Source organism: Balaenoptera musculus, chromosome 15 (genome assembly GCF_009873245.2).
Source record: "Balaenoptera musculus isolate JJ_BM4_2016_0621 chromosome 15, mBalMus1.pri.v3, whole genome shotgun sequence".
Taxonomy (NCBI): Eukaryota; Metazoa; Chordata; class Mammalia; order Artiodactyla; family Balaenopteridae; genus Balaenoptera; species Balaenoptera musculus.
This window is the reverse complement of record NC_045799.1, coordinates 16,931,649-16,949,791: the sequence shown is the minus strand read 5'-3', so window position 1 is coordinate 16,949,791 and position 18,143 is coordinate 16,931,649.

Below are 18,143 nucleotides of genomic sequence, written 5' to 3'. Positions count from 1 at the left end.
GCCAGAAGGGAGTGGCATGATATACTTAAAGTGATGAAAAGGACGAACCTACAACCAAGATTCCTCTACCCAGCAAGGATCTCATTCACATTAGATGGAGAAGTCAAAAGCTTTACAGACAAGCAAAAGCTAAGAGAATTCAGCACCATCAAACTAGCTCTACAACAAATGCTAAAGGAACTTCTCTAAGTGAGAAACACAAGAGAAGAAAAGGACCTACAAAAACAAACCCAAAACAATTAAGAAAATGGTCATAGGAACATACATATCGATAATTACCTTAAGCGTGAATGGATTAAATGCTCCAACCAAAAGACACAGGCTTGCTGAATGGATACAAAAACAACACCCATATATATGCTGTCTACAAGAGACCCACTTCAGACCTAGGGACACATACAGACTGAAAGTGAGGGAATGGAAAAAGATATTCCATGTAAATGGAAATCAAAAGAAAGCTGGAGTAGCAATACTCATATCAGATACAATGGACTTTAAAATAAAGAATGTTACAAGAGACAAGGAAGGACACTGCATAATGATTAAGGGATCAATCCAAGAAGAAGATATAACAATTATAAATATATATGCACCCAACATAGGAGCACCTCAATACATAAGGCAACTGCTAACAGCTATAAAAGAGGAAATCGACAATAACACAATAAGAGTGGGGGACTTTAACACCTCACTTACACCAATGGACAGATCACCCAAAATGAAAATTAATAAGGAAACAGAAGCTTTAAATGACACAATAGACCAGATAGATTTAATTGATATTTATAGGACATTCCATCCAAAAACAGCAGATTACACTTTCTTCTCAAGTGTGCATGGAACATTCTCCAGGATAGATCACATACTGGGTCACAAATCAAGCCTCAGTAAATTTAAGAAAACTGAAATCATATCAAGCATCTTTTCTGACCACAACGCTATGATATTAGAAATGAATTACCGGGGAAAAAACGTAAAAAACACAAACATATGGAGTCTAAACAATACGTTACTAACTAACCAAGAGATCACTGAAGAAATCAAAGAGGAAATCAAAAAATACCTAGAGACAAATGACAATGAATACACGACGATCCAAAACCTATGGGATGCAGCAAAAGCAGTTCTAAGAGGGAAGTTTATAACTATACAGGCCTACCTTAAGAAAGAAGAAAAATCTCAAATAAACAGTCTAACCTTACATGTAAAGGAACTTGAGAAAGAAGAACAAACAAAACCCAAAGTTATTAGAAGGAGAGAAATCATAAAGATCAGAGCAGAAATAAATGAAATAGAAACAAAGAAAACAATAGCAAAGATCAATAAAACTAAAAGCTGGTTCTTTGAGAAGATAAACAAAATTGATAAACCATTAGCCAGACTCATCAAGAAAAAGAGGGAGAGGACTCAAATCAATAAAAATAGAAATGAAAAAGGAGAAGTTACAACAGACACTGCAGAAATACAAAGCATCCTAAGAGACTACTACAAGCAACTCTATGCCAATAAAATGGACAACCTGGAAGAAATGGACAAATTCTTAGAAAGGTATAACCTTCCAAGACTGAACCAGGAAGAAAGAGAAAATATGAACAGACCAATCACAAGTAATGAAATTGAAACTCTGATTAAAAATTTTCCAACAAACAAAAGTCCAGGACCAGATGGCTTCACAGATGAATTCTATCAAACATTTAGAGAAGAGCTAACACCCATCCTTCTCAAACTCTTCCAAAAAATTACGGAGGAACACTCCCAACTCATTCTATGAGGCCACCATCACCCTGATACCAAAACCAGACAAAGATACTACAAAAAAAGAAAATTACAGACCAATATCACTGATGAATATAGATGCAAAAATCCTCAACAAAATACTAGCAAACAGAATCCAACAACACATTAAAAGGATCATACACCATGATCAAGTGGGATTTATCCCAGGGATGCAAGGATTCTTCAATATATGCAAATCAATCAATGTGATACACCATATTAACAAACTGAAGAATAAAATCCATATGATCATCTCAATAGACGCAGAAAAAGCTTTTGACAAAATTCAACACCCATTTATTATAAAAACTCTCCAGAAAGTGGGCATAGAGGGAACCTACCTCAACATAATAAAGGCCATATACGACAAACCCACAGCAAACATCATTCTCAATGGTGAAAAACTGAATCCATTTCCTGTAAGATCAGGAACAAGACAAGGATGTCCACTCTCACCACTATTATTCAACATAGTTTTAGAAGTTTTAGCCACAGCAATCAGAGAAGAAAAAGAAATAAAAGGAATACAAATTGGAAAAGAAGAAGTAAAACTGTCACTGTTTGCAGATGACATGATACTATACATAGAGAATCCTAAAGATGCCACCAGAAAACTACTAGAGCTAATCAATGAATTTGGTAAAGTTGCAGGATACAAAATTAATGCACAGAAATCTCTTGCATTCCTATACACTAATGATGAAAAATCTGAAAGAGAAATTAAGGAAACACTCCCATTTACCATTGCAACAAAAAGAATAAAATACCTAGGAATAAACCTACCTAGGGAGACAAAAGACCTGTATGCAGAAAACTATAAGACACTGATGAAAGAAATTAAAGATGATACCAACAGACGGAGAGATATACCATGTTCTTGGATTGGAAGAATCAACACTGTGAAAATGACTATACTACCCAAAGCAATCTACAGATTCAATGCAATCCCTATCAAATTACCAGTGGCATTTTTTACGGAACTAGAACAAAAAATCTTAAAATTTGTATGGAGACACAAAAGACCCCGAATAGACAAAACAGTCTTGGGGGAAATAAACGGAGCTGGAGAAATCAGACTCCCTGACTTCAGACTATACTACAAAGCTACAGTAATCAAGACAATATGGTACTGGCACAAAAACAGAAACATAGATCAATGGAACAAGATAGAAAGCCCAGAGATAAACCCACGCACCTATGGTCAACTAATCTATGACAAAGGAGGCAAGGATATACAATGGAGAAAAGACAGTCTCTTCAATAGGTGGTGCTGGGAAAACTGGACAGCTACATGAAAAAGAATGAAATTAGAACATTCCCTCACACCATCCACAAAAATAAACTCCAAATAAACTTCGAGACCTAAATGTAAGACTGGACACGATAAAACTCTTAGAGGAAAACATAGGAAGAACACTCTTTGACATAAATCACAGCATGATCTTTTTTGATCCACCTCCTAGAGTAAGGGAAATAAAAACACAAATAAACAAATGGGACCTAATGAAACTTCAAAGCTTTTGCACAGCAAAGGAAACCATAAACAAGATAAAAAGACAACCCTCAGAATGGGAAAAAATATTTGCAAACGAATCAATGGACAAAGGATTAATCTCCAAAATATATAAACAGTTCATGCAGCTCAATATTCAAAAAACAATCAACCAAATCCAAAAATGGGCAGAAGACCTAAATAGACATTTCTCCAAAGAAGACATACAGATGGCCAAGAAGCACATGAAAAGCTGCTCAACATCACTAATTATTAGAGAAATGCAAATCAAAACTACAATGAGGTATCACCTCACACCAGTTAGAATGGGCATCATCAGAAAATCTACAAACAACAAATGCAGGAGAGGGTGTGGAGAAAAGGGAACCCTGTTGCACTCTTGGTGGGAATGTAAATTGATACAGCCACTATGGAGAACAGTATGGAGGTTCCTTAAAAAACTAAAACTAGAATTACCATATGATCCAGCAATCCCACTACTGGGCATAAACTCAGAGAAAACCATAATTCAAAAAGACACATGCACTCCAATATTCATTGCAGCACTATTTACAATAGCCAAGTCATGGAAGCAACCTAAATGCCCATTGACAGACGAATGGATAAAGAAGATGTGGTACATATATACAATGGAATATTACTCAGACATAAAAAGGAACGAAACTGGGTCATTTGTTCAGACGTGGTTGGATCTAGAGACTGTCATACAGAGTGAAGTAAGTCAGAAAGAGAAAAACAAATATCGTATATTAACGCATATATGTGGAACCTAGAAAAATGGTACAGAAGAACCAGTTTGCAGGGCAGAAATAAAGACACAGATGTAGAGAACAAACGTATGGACACCAAGGGGGAAAGCCACGGAGGGGTGGGGTGTTGTGATGAATTGGGCGATTGGGATTGACATGTATACACTGATATGTATAAAACTGATGAGTAATAAGAACCTGCTGTATAAAAAAATAAAGAAAATTAAATTAAAAAAAAAAAAAGTACCCAAGTGGTCTAGGGAGGGAACCTGACAAAGCAAACAAATTTTACTTTTGGTGTCTCTTGGATTTCAACTAACTATCTACCAGGGCATGGAAACAGCCTGATAATCAAACAACCATGGTCCCAAACAGAAATGATATTAAAAATAGTAAATAGCAAATATGGCATGGGCAGGAGCAATCAGAACAGACCCCAGGAGGTTTGCTGTACCAGGGAAACCAGCTGAATATCAATCTTGGGTCTGGATCACATGTGTCCTACAGACCGTTGGAGCTCCCTGTGAACTTTCTTGCTGCTGGGCAATCTCTCTTCTCCACGGGAAAGCAATCTGTTAGCATCTTTGTGAAACACTACATGATCTATGGGAAATTGTTTTTCTACAGCTGAAAAGTGGTCTCATTTCTTTCTTAGTTATAAGTAAATCTGGGTTATTTAGACCAACATGATTTACTCTGCAGATATGCTATCACAAGTGTTAAGATTAATAATTCATTAGCAAATCGGTCTGAAATCACTTCCTTGTATTTGCTACAATTTTTTTTTTTTTTTTGCTACAATTTTAATGTGATTGCAGAACCTCCCCCCCCTTCCTCCCCGCCCTCTCCCCTCATAAGCTCATTGCTTTGCTGTGAATGAGGCTTTGGATCTCTAGGCCCAGGGCAAAAGGCATGGACTGATTCCCAGAAGCTGGTTAGGTCTTAACAGAGCTAAAAATGATAGCACCATTTTCCAATCTCAATGCAGACAGTAAAGTGATTTTTGCCCTCATGATCTATTTTGAAAACATTCTATGTAGCAAACCTTTATATGGCACTGATTATGTTATGGGTATTATTCCAAATGCATTTCAAATCTTAACTCATTCAATCTTCATAACATCCTTATTAGGTAGATCCCCTTATTGTCCACCATCCATAGATGGGGAACTGAGGCACAGAAAACTTCGGTAACCTGTCCAAGGTCAAGGAGCTCACATGTAGAAGAGCTACAGTTTGAACCTAGCCTGATTCCAGAGTCTGTGCTTTCTTAACCATGACATTAGACTCTTGAATGTTATTTTTTATGATTCAGGAGATTTGTGTGGTCACTTACAAATGAAGTAGTGTGTAATTTATGGATGTAGGAAGCACCAACATTGAATGAGCACCTAAAATATACCAGGTTTTGATCCAAAACTTCAATTTGCCATTTTTATTACCTCTCAACAGTCCTAAGAGATAGATGCTGTAATCTCTAGTTTACAAGTGAATTAATTGAGGCTAAAAACTAAAACAGTATAGGAATCCTAGCACCATGATTGGTCACTCAACACATATTAGTTTAATTAATTAATTAACATCTAAATATAGATGCAGTCATAGCTAGTTTGCAGGGAAGGCTAAATGTGAACCCAAATCTCTCTGACTTTCACCTGAAAACTGACCAGGATATCCCTAAGTAGATAATTAGAAAGGTATGGATAACAACGTATTTTTATAAAAATAGATATTAACATAAATATATTACACTATAAATATTAATTAAAATAGTAACACAGATATTAACTGACTTCTCATCATTGTGTATAAATGGCATATTCATTTTCCAACATTGCTTCATCTAACCTTAATTTCTCATATTTTGCTTTCAAGAGAATATGTAACTTTCTGTCTTGGTTGCTGAGGAATATTTAATCCACATGGAATTTATTTTGGTTTCTGGTATGAATTACATTTTTATAAATAAAACATATGTAATATACATATTATACAAATTATGTATTTCTCCAAATGCTTAGCTAATTGTCTTCCCACCATTGACTGAATAATCTATTATTTTCCCACCTTATTCTTATAGTAAACTATTTTTAGCTCTTAATTTGAAATGATTTTAGACTTTCAGAAAATTTGCAATAATAGAATTGAGAGTTTCTGTGTACCCTTTACCCAGCTTCCCCTTATGTTAAGAACTTACACAACCAGGGCTTCCCTGGTGGCACAGTGGTTGAGAATCTGCCTGCCAGTGCACGGGACACGGCTTGGAGCCCTGGTCTGGGAAGATCCCACATGCCATGGAGCAACTGGGTCTGTGAGCCACAACTACTGAGCCTGCGCGTCTGGAGCCTGTGCTCCGCAACAAGAGAGGCCGTGACAGTGAAAGGCCCGCGCACCACGATGAAGGGTGGCCCCCACTTGCCGCAACTAGAGAAAGCTCTCGCACAGAAACGAAGACCCAACACAGCCAAAAATAAAATAAATAAATAAATAAATTTTAAGAAAAAAGAACTTACACAACCATAGTGTAATGATCAAAACCAGAAAATTAACATTGATATAATGCTATTAAATAATCCGCAGACCTTATTTGATTTTCACCAGTTTTCCCTTTAATGTCCTTTATCTGCCCCAGCATCCAAACCAGGATCCGACATTGTATCGATATTTAGTTGTCATACCTTCTCAGCGTCCTTCAACCTGACATTCCTCAGAATTTGAACTTAGCCGGATCCCAGAGTCTGCGCTTTCTTAACCACTACGTTATCCTCTTAAATGTTACTTTTCATAATTCGGGTGATTGTGTATGATCACTTCCTTATCTTTCATGACCTTGACATTCTTGAAGGAGGCTCACCAGCTATTGTTTTTCCTCCTAGCATATTTTTATTTCAGTTATTGCATTCTTCAGCTCTGTTTGTTTCTTCTTTTTATTTTCTAACTCTTTTTTTAACATCTTTATTGGAGTATAATTGCTTCACAATGGTGTGTTAGTTTCTAATTTCTAACAAAGTGAATAGGCTATACAAATACATATATCCTCATATCTCCTCCTTCTTGCGTCTCCCTCCCACCCTCCCTATCCCAGCCCTCTAGGTGGTCACAAAGCACTGAGCTGATCTCCCCGTGCTATGCGGCTGCTTCCCACTAGCTATCTATGTTACATTTGGTAGTGTCTATATGTCCATGACACTCTCTCACTTTGTCCCAGTTTACCCTTACCCTTCCCTGTGTCCTCAAGTCCATTCTCTACATCTGCGTCTTTATTCCTGTCCTGCCCCTAGGTTCTTCAGAACCAATTTTATTTTTTTATTTTTTTTTAGATTCCATATATATGTGTTAGCATACGGTATTTGTTTTTCTCTTTCTGACTTACTCCACTCTGTATGACAGTCTCTAGATCCATCCACGTCTGAACAAATGACTCAGTTTCGTTCCTTTTTATGGCTGAGTAATATTCCATTGTATATATGTACCACATCTTCTTTAGCCATTCGTCTGTCGATGGGCATTTAGGTGGCTTCCATGACCTGGCTATTGTAAATAGTGCTGCAATGAACATTGGGGTGCATGTGTCCTTTTGAATTATGGTTTTCTCTGGGTATATGCCCAGTAGTGGGATTGCTGGATCATATGGTAATTCTAGTTTTAGTTTTTTAAGGAACCTCCATACTGTTCTCCATAGTGGCTGTATCAATTTACATTCCCACCAAGAGTGCAACAGGGTTCCCTTTTCTCCACACCCTCTCCTGCATTTGTTGTTTGTAGATTTTCTGATGATGCCCATTCTAACTGGTGTGAGGTGATACCTCATTGTAGTTTTGATTTGCATTTCTCTAATAATTAGTGATGTTGAGCAGCTTTTCATGTGCTTCTTGGCCATCTGTATGTCTTCTTTGGAGAAATGTCTATTTAGGTCTTCTGCCCATTTTTGGATTGGGTTGTTTGTTTTTTTTAATATTGAGATGCATGAGCTGTTTATATATTTTGGAGATTAATCCTTTGTCCATTGATTCGTTTGCAAATATTTTCTCCCATTCTGAGGGTTGTCTTTTTATCTTGTTTATGGTTTCCTTTGCTGTGCAAAAGCTTTGAAGTTTCATTAGGTCCCATTTGTTTATTTGTGTTTTTATTTCCCTTACTCTAGGAGGTGGATCAAAAAAGATCATGCTGTGATTTATGTCAAAGAGTGTTCTTCCTATGTTTTCCTCTAAGAGTTTTATCGTGTCCGGTCTTACATTTAGGTCTCTAATCCATTTTGAGTTTATTTTTGTGTATGGTGTGAGGGAGTGTTCTAATTTCATTCTTTTACATGTAGCTGTCCAGTTTTCCCAGCACCACTTACTGAGGAGACTGTCTTTTCTCCATTGTATATCCTTGCCTCCTTTGTCATAGATTAGTTGACCATAGGTGCGTGGGTTTATCTCTGGGCTTTCTATCTTGTTCCATTGATCTATGTTTCTGTTTTTGTGCCAGTACCATATTGTCTTGATTACTGTAGCTTTGTAGTATAGTCTGAAGTCAGGGAGCCTGATTTCTCCAGCTCCGTTTTTTTCCCTTAAGACTGCTTTGGTTATTCGGGGTCTTTTGTGTCTCCATACAGATTTTAAGATTTTTTTGTTCTAGTTCTGTGAAAAATGACATTGGTAGTTTGATAGGTATGGCATTGAATCTGTAGATTGCTTTGGGTAGTACAGTCATTTTCACAGTGTTGATTCTTCCAATCCAAGAACATGGTATATCTCTCCATCTGTTGGTATCATCTTTAATTTCTTTCATCAGTGTCTTATAGTTTTCTGCATACAGGTCTTTTGTCTCCTTAGGTAGGTTTATTCCTAGGTATTTTATTCTTTTTGTTGCAATGGTAAATGGGAGTGTTTCCTTAATTTCTCTTTCAGATTTTTCATCATTAGTGTATAGGAATGCAAGAGATTTCTGTGCATTAATTGTGCATCCTGCTACTTTACCAAATTCATTGATTAGCTCTAGTAGTTTTCTGGTAGCACCTTTAGGATTCTCTATGTATAGTATCGTGTCATCTGCAAACAGTGACAGCTTTACTTCTTCTTCTCCGATTTGTATTCCCTTTATTTCTTTTTCTTCTCTGATTGCTGTGGCTAAAACTTCTAAAACTATGTTGAATAATAGTGGTGAGAGTGGACAACCTTGTCTTGTTCCTGATCTTACAGGAAATGGTTTCAGTTTTTCACTATTGAGAACAATGTTGGCTGTGGCTTTGTCATATATGGCCTTTATTATTTTGAGGTAAGTTCCCTCTATGACTACTATTTTCTAACTCTTTATTAAGCTTTTCACCTTGCTCATCTATTCTGCTGAGTTGGTTGAGTATCTTTATGACCATTACCTTGAACTCTTCATCAGTTAGATTGCTTATCTCCACTTATTTCTTCTACTGGGGTTTTGTTTTGTTCCTTCATTTGGAACATACTCCCCTGTCTCCCCATTTTGCCTATTCTCTGTGTTTATTTCTATGTATTAAATAGAGTGGTTACATTTCCTGATCTTGGAGAAGTAGCCTTATGTAGGACAAGTCCTATGAGCCCAGTGGCACACTCCCCTCTGGTCACCAGAGCTATGTGCTCTAGGGGCATATAGCTGTCAGCTGCATGGGCCCTCCTGTTAAGGCAGAGCCAACTACTGTGTGTGCGCTTGTTGGTGGGGCCAGCCCTAGGCCTGATTGGTTGCCAGGCCCTGCCTTATACGGGAGCTGCTTTCCTGCTGGTGAGCGGGGCCAGGTTCCTGCATGGCTGTCTGTGTGACCAAGGGGATCTCGGGGCTGGTGCTGGCCTGCTGGGGGGTGGAGTCATGTCCCAGCATAGCTGGCTATGGGGTCCAGGGGGTCCCGGGGCTAGTGCCGTCCTATTCGTGGGCAGATAAGCCTCTGGCACTAATAGGCTAGAGGCAGGACTCCAAAATGGCACTCGCCAGCACCAGTGCCTTCATGGTAGAACAAGCTCCACAGATGGCTCTTTCCAGCATCTATCTCCCCAGGGGGAGTCCCAGTTACCTTCCGCCTCTCCGGGAGGCTCTCTAAGATCAAAAAGTGAGTCTGACCCAGCCTCCTTTCAGATTACTGGTTCTGCACTAGGACTCAGAGCATGTGATATTTTACACGTGCCCTTCAAGAACAGAGATGCTGTTTCTTACCTCCCTCTGGCTCTCCTGTACGCAAGCCCTACTGGCCTTCAAAGCCAGACGTTCTGGGGCTTGTCTTTCTCACACAGGACCCACAGGCTGGGGAGCCTGATGTGAGGCTTGGACCCGTCACTCCTTGGGGAGAACCTCTGGAGTTGTGATTATCCTCCCATTTACGTGTCTCGTTGTGGTTCCTTCTTTACATCTTTAGTTGTGGAAAATCTTTTCTGCTAGTCTTCACGTCATTCTCGTAGAGAGTTGTTCTGTAACTAGTTGTAAGTTCTTTGTGCCTGTAGGAGGAGGTGAGCTCAGGGTCTTCCTACTCTGCCGTCTTGGCCACACCTCCAAATGAGTTTTTGAATAATTTAGTCAAGCTACAAAATAAATTCCTAAGGGCATTGGGTTGAAATTGCATTCAATTTATTAACTCTTTGGGGGAAACTTATTTTCTTTACAATACTAAGTCTTCACATCCAAAATCATGGTATGTCTCTCCATTCACTTGTCAGCTTTCATATGCCTCTATGAGTTTTTGCTATTTATTTCATGTAGGTACTGCACCTTCTGGTTATGGAATCTCCTAGGGTTTTTATTTTCCCAGAATTTTTTTTTTTTTTTTGTAACCAGACACCTTACTGAACTCTCTTATTGGTTCTGAATTTTTAGCTTATTATTTTTTTTCAACTGTTATTCGCTGAGCACCTACCATGTGTCAGGCACTGGTGTAAGAAATGGGGAGTTATCTTAATTCTAGCCCTCACAGAGCCTAAATTCCAGCAGGTCAGGTAGACATATAACAGAGAAACAAATAAACATTTACAAATAGTATTGTTTCTTATAATAAGGCAGTGTTAAATGTTCTTTACAACACTAAAGCAGCATAAGGAAATACAAAATGAAAGAGTGGAGGCATTATTTTAGACATGGCGGTTGGGAAAGCCTCTCCGAAGAGGTGATATTTGAGCACAGATCTGAATAAAATGGAAGAGTGAGCCAAGAAACCACCTGGGCAAAAAACATTCCAGATGGAGAAAATAGCCTGTGCAAAGGTCCTGTGGTAGGAATGAGCTTGGCAGATTCGAAGTATATCAAGGCCAGGGTGATGGGAACAGAGTGAGAGAGTGTAGAATGGTTGGGTATGAGGTCAGAGAGGTGGACAGAGGTCAAGTCTTTTCAGGGCTTGAGGCCCAGGTTAGGAGTTTATATTGTATTCTAAGTTGTGATGAGAAACATGGAAGCAGAGATTCTAAAAAGGAGGCTTAAGAGAGTTTAGTAAGGTGTAGGGTCCAAAAACAAATTCTGGGAAAATAAAAACCCTAGGAATTTCCACAACCAGAAGGTGAAAGTCACCCAGGGTGAGCAAAGACGGTGGCTGGGACCTGGGTGGGAGCTGTGGATTGGTCGGAAGCAGTCAGATTTTGGAAACATTTTCAAAGCAGTGCCAGCAGGACTGCTAACACATTGAATGTAGGGAGTGAGGGAAGGCAAGGGTAGTGGAAATGTACCAAATTACACTGGTGGGCATAAGTTTCATGCATCTCACATTTATCCTCAAGGATCCAGACTCAGCCAACACTTATACAATCCATGCATAAGGTTTTAGTTAATTTTCTTCATCATTAAAACAAAACAAAAAAAAAACCAGGATCTGTCTTCTGGATCCTGTCTTTGGCCATAAAACCAATCCAGAGATGATCAACATAGCATCTGAATTATGTCCAATATACTGTGATGTAATAGAGAGAACACAGGTCCAGGAAACAGAGGCAAAGATGAGTGCATCACTCAACCTCCCTGGGCTCAGCCTCCTCAAGTAAAATGTAAGAATATAATGGGAACCTCTTGGAGGTTTCTTCCAGGTCAGACATTCCAGACCCTCCATAAACTGCATTATCACAGGCACCTGAAACAAGGACATCAACTTAGAACAGACAAGCAGGGAGAGAAGCCTAGTTCCTACTGTTTGCCCAAGGGCACACTGGAACTCTCCAAAGCTGGAATCCCCTTCCAGAGCCTGAAGGTCATGATTATAATCTCTAATTAGCTTTGTTCTGGAGCTGTGTGGGAGGGCCAGTTAACCAGAAGTTTCAGGTACATGAATTCCAGATAAAGAATTGCTGCCTCAATGGATCAAGAACAGATTTTGTTGATTTACTGAAGTGCTTGTTAATTGTGAATAATTACTGGAGGGTGTACTTTAGCCATCATCTACACACATAAATAACCATTTGTACCGTGACTCCAGGCTATTAATACACTCCCAGGGCCCTTCTGATATAATGCAGGGAGAAGTGTGGGCTCACATCCTCTATGTGAATTTGTTTGGCCTCACATCAGAGGATGGCAGGAGAAACAAAGAAAAAACTCCACTGGGATCTAAGTTAACCTGAATTAGTCAAGTTTGAGCAACTAGCGTTCATAATGAAAACTGCTCAAGGATAAGGTATTTTTGGAAGCTCCCCACCAAGGATTATAAAAGAATAAAACTCTGTGATGCCTCAGATTCAAAGCAGAGCCCCCTGCTGTCTTCAAAGACTTCTGCCTCATCAGTGAGGACAAAAGTGAGAGGGTGGTCCCAGTGTTTACCAACCGTCATCCACCCCGCCTTCTCCCTGTCGAATGTTGGGGCTTAGGGGTTTGGGAGCAAATGAGTGGGACAGATGATTGAGCACAGCGCAGCCCAGACCCAACAAGCTCATCAAATGACAGGTTGGTTAGACATGTCCCCCCAAAAAGTGAAGTCAGACCATTTTATCCCTTGGACCCCACTCCATCACCCTGACCCCTGTGACCACTCTCAGCTTCATGCATCATCTTTGGGCTCTGCCTGCACGTCCCACATCTGTGACATCAGCTTCTACTCTAACACACGTTCTTGCTTAATGATGCCATGCATGCATTACTGTTTAAATTGTGTCCCCTCCAAAAGATATCTTGAAATACTAACCCCAGGTAACCTGTGAATGTGACCTTATTTGGAAATAGGGTCTTTGCAGATGTCATTAAGGTAAGGTCACACTGGATTAAGACAGGCCCTAAATTCAACATGAATGGTGCTCTTATAAGAAGAGAAGACATAGATGCACACGCCTAGAGGAAGAAGACCACGTGACAGTGGAGAAAGATTGGAGGGATGCATTCACAAGCCAAGGGATGCTGGAAACCACCAGAAGCTGGGAATAGGCAAGGAAGGATCCTCCCCTAGAGCCTTCAGAGGGAGCATGGCCCTGCTGACACCCTGATTTCAGACATCTAGCCTCCAGAACTGAGTGAATAAGTTTCTGTTGTTTTAAGCCACCCGGTTTGTGGTCATTTGTACAGCAGCCCTAGGAAACGAACAGACTATGTAATATAGAAATATTCAAACTTCTCTGCCCAGCCACCCTTGCTCCAAATAAAAATTTATAAGGGAGCCCAGTAAGATATTGGAAGAGCTCTGATTAATGACGGGAGGGAGGGGTAAGCAGGAAGTCAGGCCTCCTCCCTCCCACCCCCTCCCCTCCCCTGCAGCTTCTGGGAGGGCAGGGGGTGGGGAGGTGGCCACGCCTGACGTCCCCTCAGGCTCCATAAAGCACAGCTGACAAGAGAAACTCTTGTGGCAGAAAAGGCACAGCACAGGCCTCTCCCGGGTGTGAAAGTCAAATCTTCCCCCCTGCCAGGGGTGTGATCTTTGACAGATAATCTCTCAGAGCCTCCGTTTCTTAATCAGTAAAATACAGATAAAACTCAATTTGATCACCGCACAGCTGCAAGGAGATCCTGTTTGCAAAGCAGCCACACTGGGCCTGTGTTAGGGGGCTGAATTGTGTTCCCCGCACCAAATCCCTACGTCCGAGCCCTAACCCCAAGTCCTGCCGAATGTGACTGCCTTGGGAGATAGGGTCTTTAAAGAGGTGATTAAGTTAAAATGAGGTCATTAGGCAGGGCCCTCAGCCAATATGACTGGCGTCCTTATATGAAGGGATTGGGACACAGACATGCACAGAGGGGAGACCATGTGAAGACACAAGAAGATGCCCATCTACAACCCAAGGAGAGAGGCCTCAGAAGAAGCCAACCCTGCTGACACCTTGACCTCAGGCTTCCAGTCTCTAGAACTGTGAAAAAAAAATGAGTTTCTGTTGTTTAAGCCACCCAATCTCTGGTATTTTGTTGCAGCAGGCTGAGCTAACTAATATGCCTGGTACGCAGAGGGCATGCAACAAATGTTAATTTCCTCTCCATTCTTATGTGGCAGACTCACGGACAAGCGTTTTACATCTATCACATGTGATTGACTCTAGATGCCTCTTCTTTTCCCACTTTAACATCTCTGAAATGGGGATGTGTCTGGCAAGAAGGTGAGGCAGGCACCGTGGCATGGCTGTGGTCGTGCGTGAATAAACTTGCTCGGGATTCCCAGTGCACAGGGGCGAGACCCACAATTCAATCAACTACTTCCACCAGACTGTGGTGGTTAATTTCCTGTGCCAACTTGACTGGGCTGAGGGATGCCCAGATAGCAGGTAGCACATTATTCCTGGGTGGGTCTGTGAGGGTGTCTCCAGTAGAGATTCGAGCTAGAACAACAACTAACATCACCCTCCTCAGTGAGGGTGGGCACCATCCAATGTGCTGAGGGCCTGAATAGAACAAAAAGGCAGAGGAAGGATGTATTTGCTCTCTCTACTTGAGCCAAGACATCCACCTTCTCCTGCCTTGGGATATGGGTGCTCCTGGTTCTCGGGCCTTTGGACTCAGACTGGGACTTAGTCCTCAGCCCCGCAATTCTTAGGCCTTTGGACTCGGACCAGATTCCTGGTTCTTCACCTTGCAAAGGGGACCTCTCAACCTCCATAGCCAAATGGGTCAATTCCCATAATAAATCACTCTCTCTCTCACTCTCTCTCTTTCTCTCTCTCTCCCTCTGTCTCTCTCTTCCTACCCCTCAGATATGTATCCTCTTGTTTCTGTTTCTACAGAGCCATTTAATACAGGAACATAAGTCCTGATTGTCTGCAAACCTTCCCTTGACACCTCCTGATATATTCTAAAAATTCTAGCATCAAAATTTGCAGAATGGGCAGCTTGGGAAAAAAAAAAATCCTGGGGTCAGAGTTGAGAGCAGTCTTCCAAAAATTGCTGCATCGGGAACCCTCTCAGTAGCACAAAGAACAAGATTATGTGGAAAAATACAGACATCGACATCTGAGTCAGAAAGCATTCAGAGAAATTAAACTCTGAGTGTAGAAAAGTTTTAGGAATACCTTCACCAATTTATTTTGCTTGTATTTTCGTTCTAATGTATGCAAGCATTCATAGAATCTATGCCTAAATGAATTTAAAAGAGCTCTTTCAATTTTTATTTTATGCTCTTTCAGTAAGCATAAAATAAAAATTCTAAGTGATTAAAAAGCATGGAATCCAGTTTAGTTGGCAGAACTTTTTTTCTTTTTTAGTGATGCATAATCCTGCACTTTCAGTAGTCAGAGGCTTTGGTTTGATGAAATACTGTATAATTTTAATTGCTAATATAATTTCAGGCAGTAGGTATGATTATCCCCATTTTACAGGTGAGAAACTGAGGCTGAGAGAGGCTAGACCTGCCTAGAATCATACCCCTAGCCATGCCAGGCCAGGACTGGAAGCCTGCCTTGTACCTCCAGACCCTTAGCATCCACCTGCAGGTCCAACCCTCCAAGCTCACCTTAGTTGCCCCCACCTAACCCTGAATTCCAATCCTGTACCCAGCCTCAGGCAGGAAGTTACTGCCAGAGTTAAATTCGTTGGTTTTTCATGCATATATAATGAACTCTTAGCAATAAATAAGCCTTTATGGATGGCAGATGTATCCATTTTTATAGTGTAAAAGTAAAACCCGCCTGGCGTGTATTTCTAACGGGTGCTGCCCCTCACACCTGCATGTGTAAATCAAGAGGTGGGAGATGGCAGCTGGGAGGACCTGGGAGCCCAGTTTCCAAGACCAACGATACTCACAGCCTTGAGAAGCCTGCAGCACACGTGGGGAGAGTCAACTAGGAGCATCGTGGTGCCGACAACTTACTGGATGCAGGGCAGCTATTGTGTGGTCATGAAGATGGTGTTTCAGAGGATTAGTGTCGTCTGCAGGACACCAGCCATGGAGTGTCTAAATAAACAGGGAACATGAAGCTGAGGGAGGGAGGAGAGAGAGAGGACCCATCCCCAGAACAGGCATCCACAGAGCATTCTGGAAGGAGCAACGCCTTGGAGACTAGTGCTTCACAGCAGAATCACTTGGAGGGCTTGTCAAAAGAGACTACGGGACTCCACCCCAGAAGTTCTGACTTAGGAGGGCTGGGCTGGGCCTGAGACTCTGCATTTGTCCCAGGTGATGCTGAAATCGCCAGTCTGCGGATCACGCTTTAAGTATCAGTATCTAGATGATATTTTGAGCAAAGGCACAAATATGTCACATATGAGCTAGTGTCCTGAAAACTCAGCAGCCCTCCCAGGTATGTAAATAGCACAATAGGCCCAGGTCTGAAGAGCCGGCCTCAGACAGCACTGCAGTTAAGAGCATGGACTTGAGATAACTCTGGGCAAATTGCTCCCTTCCTTCTGCCCCTCACCCCCCTAGACTGGGAGCCTGGACCCTCTTGTCCTTCTACCTTCACTCCCACCCTCCCCTCTGAGCTCATGGAAGCTGCTGGGTAAATATCTCTCCCTCAAGTGCTGTAAGGTAGATCCAAAAAGATCTTTTCTCCTAAGGAGAACTTTGACCATTCCTTTGTTCATTCTTTCATTCATTTAAAACATAATGTGAGAACTTCCCTGGTAGCACAGTGATTAAGAATCTGCCTGCCAATGCAGGGGACACAGGTTCGAGCCCTGGTCCGGGAAGATCCCACATGCCGCGGAGCAACAAAGCCCATGTGCCACAACTACTGAGCCTGTGCTCTAGAGCCCAGGAGCCACAACTACTGAGCCCATGTGCCACAACTACTGAAGCCTGCGCACCTAGAGCCCGTGCTCCACAACAAGAGAAGCCACTGCAATGAGAAGCCTGTGCACCACAATGAAGAGTAGCCCCCACTCGCTGCAACTAGAGAAAGCCCGCACACAGCAACAAAGACCCAATGCAGCCAAAAATAAATAAATAAATAAATTTATTTTAAAAACCATAATGTGGTACTCCTACCAGATGCCTGGTGCTGGCCTGAGATAATAAATGTGAATGTGTTAAACTACTAAATTATTGGTACTATTTGTTATAGCAGCAAGCATAACCGAAACTAACCTGCCCTGCCCTTGAAGAGCTCCCGGTCTAGTAAGAGAGAAGAGACATGTACCCAAGCATCCCAGCAGAGGGATGATTTACAGGAATTTCAGACACTGGAGGAAAATGTTGCAGGGTGATACCAGGCAGCTCTGTCCTGTTGCATGCCTGCAGGAAGCACCAGCACTTCCGGGATTCATGCAGCCTGTTGAAACTGTGGGTAATCATTCGTCAAATCCATTTCACCTGACTTCACCAATCAAGGACTTGCGTGTCCTCTGAACAATAAGATGTTTGCCCAAGTAGTTTTCCTGGAATTTGTGGTCGGCTGTGTCTAGTTTGAGCTGAGCTGGGTAAGACTGGATAGGACCAACGATCCTCCAGCTGGGCGTGTGTGAGTGTCCGCTCTGTGAACTTTTGACCTCAGAGGGCTGAAAACTCCACCCTCAGATCATGCTAAGCCTCCATCTTTGAACTTGCAGAGCCCTGTAGCTTAGTTAAACCTGCACAGAACAACGATTACTGCACCTTTTTCCAATCACCTTTCCCCACGCTCCCGTGCTTCTTCATTCTTTTATCCCATAAGTACCGCAGGCCCCTTGCTCTTGGAGAGGTAGACCTGAGATGTATTCTCCCATCTCCTCACTTGGCTGCCTTGTGAATAAACCCTCTCTTTCCTGAAAGCCTCCGCGTCTAAGTGTTTTGGTTTGCTTCG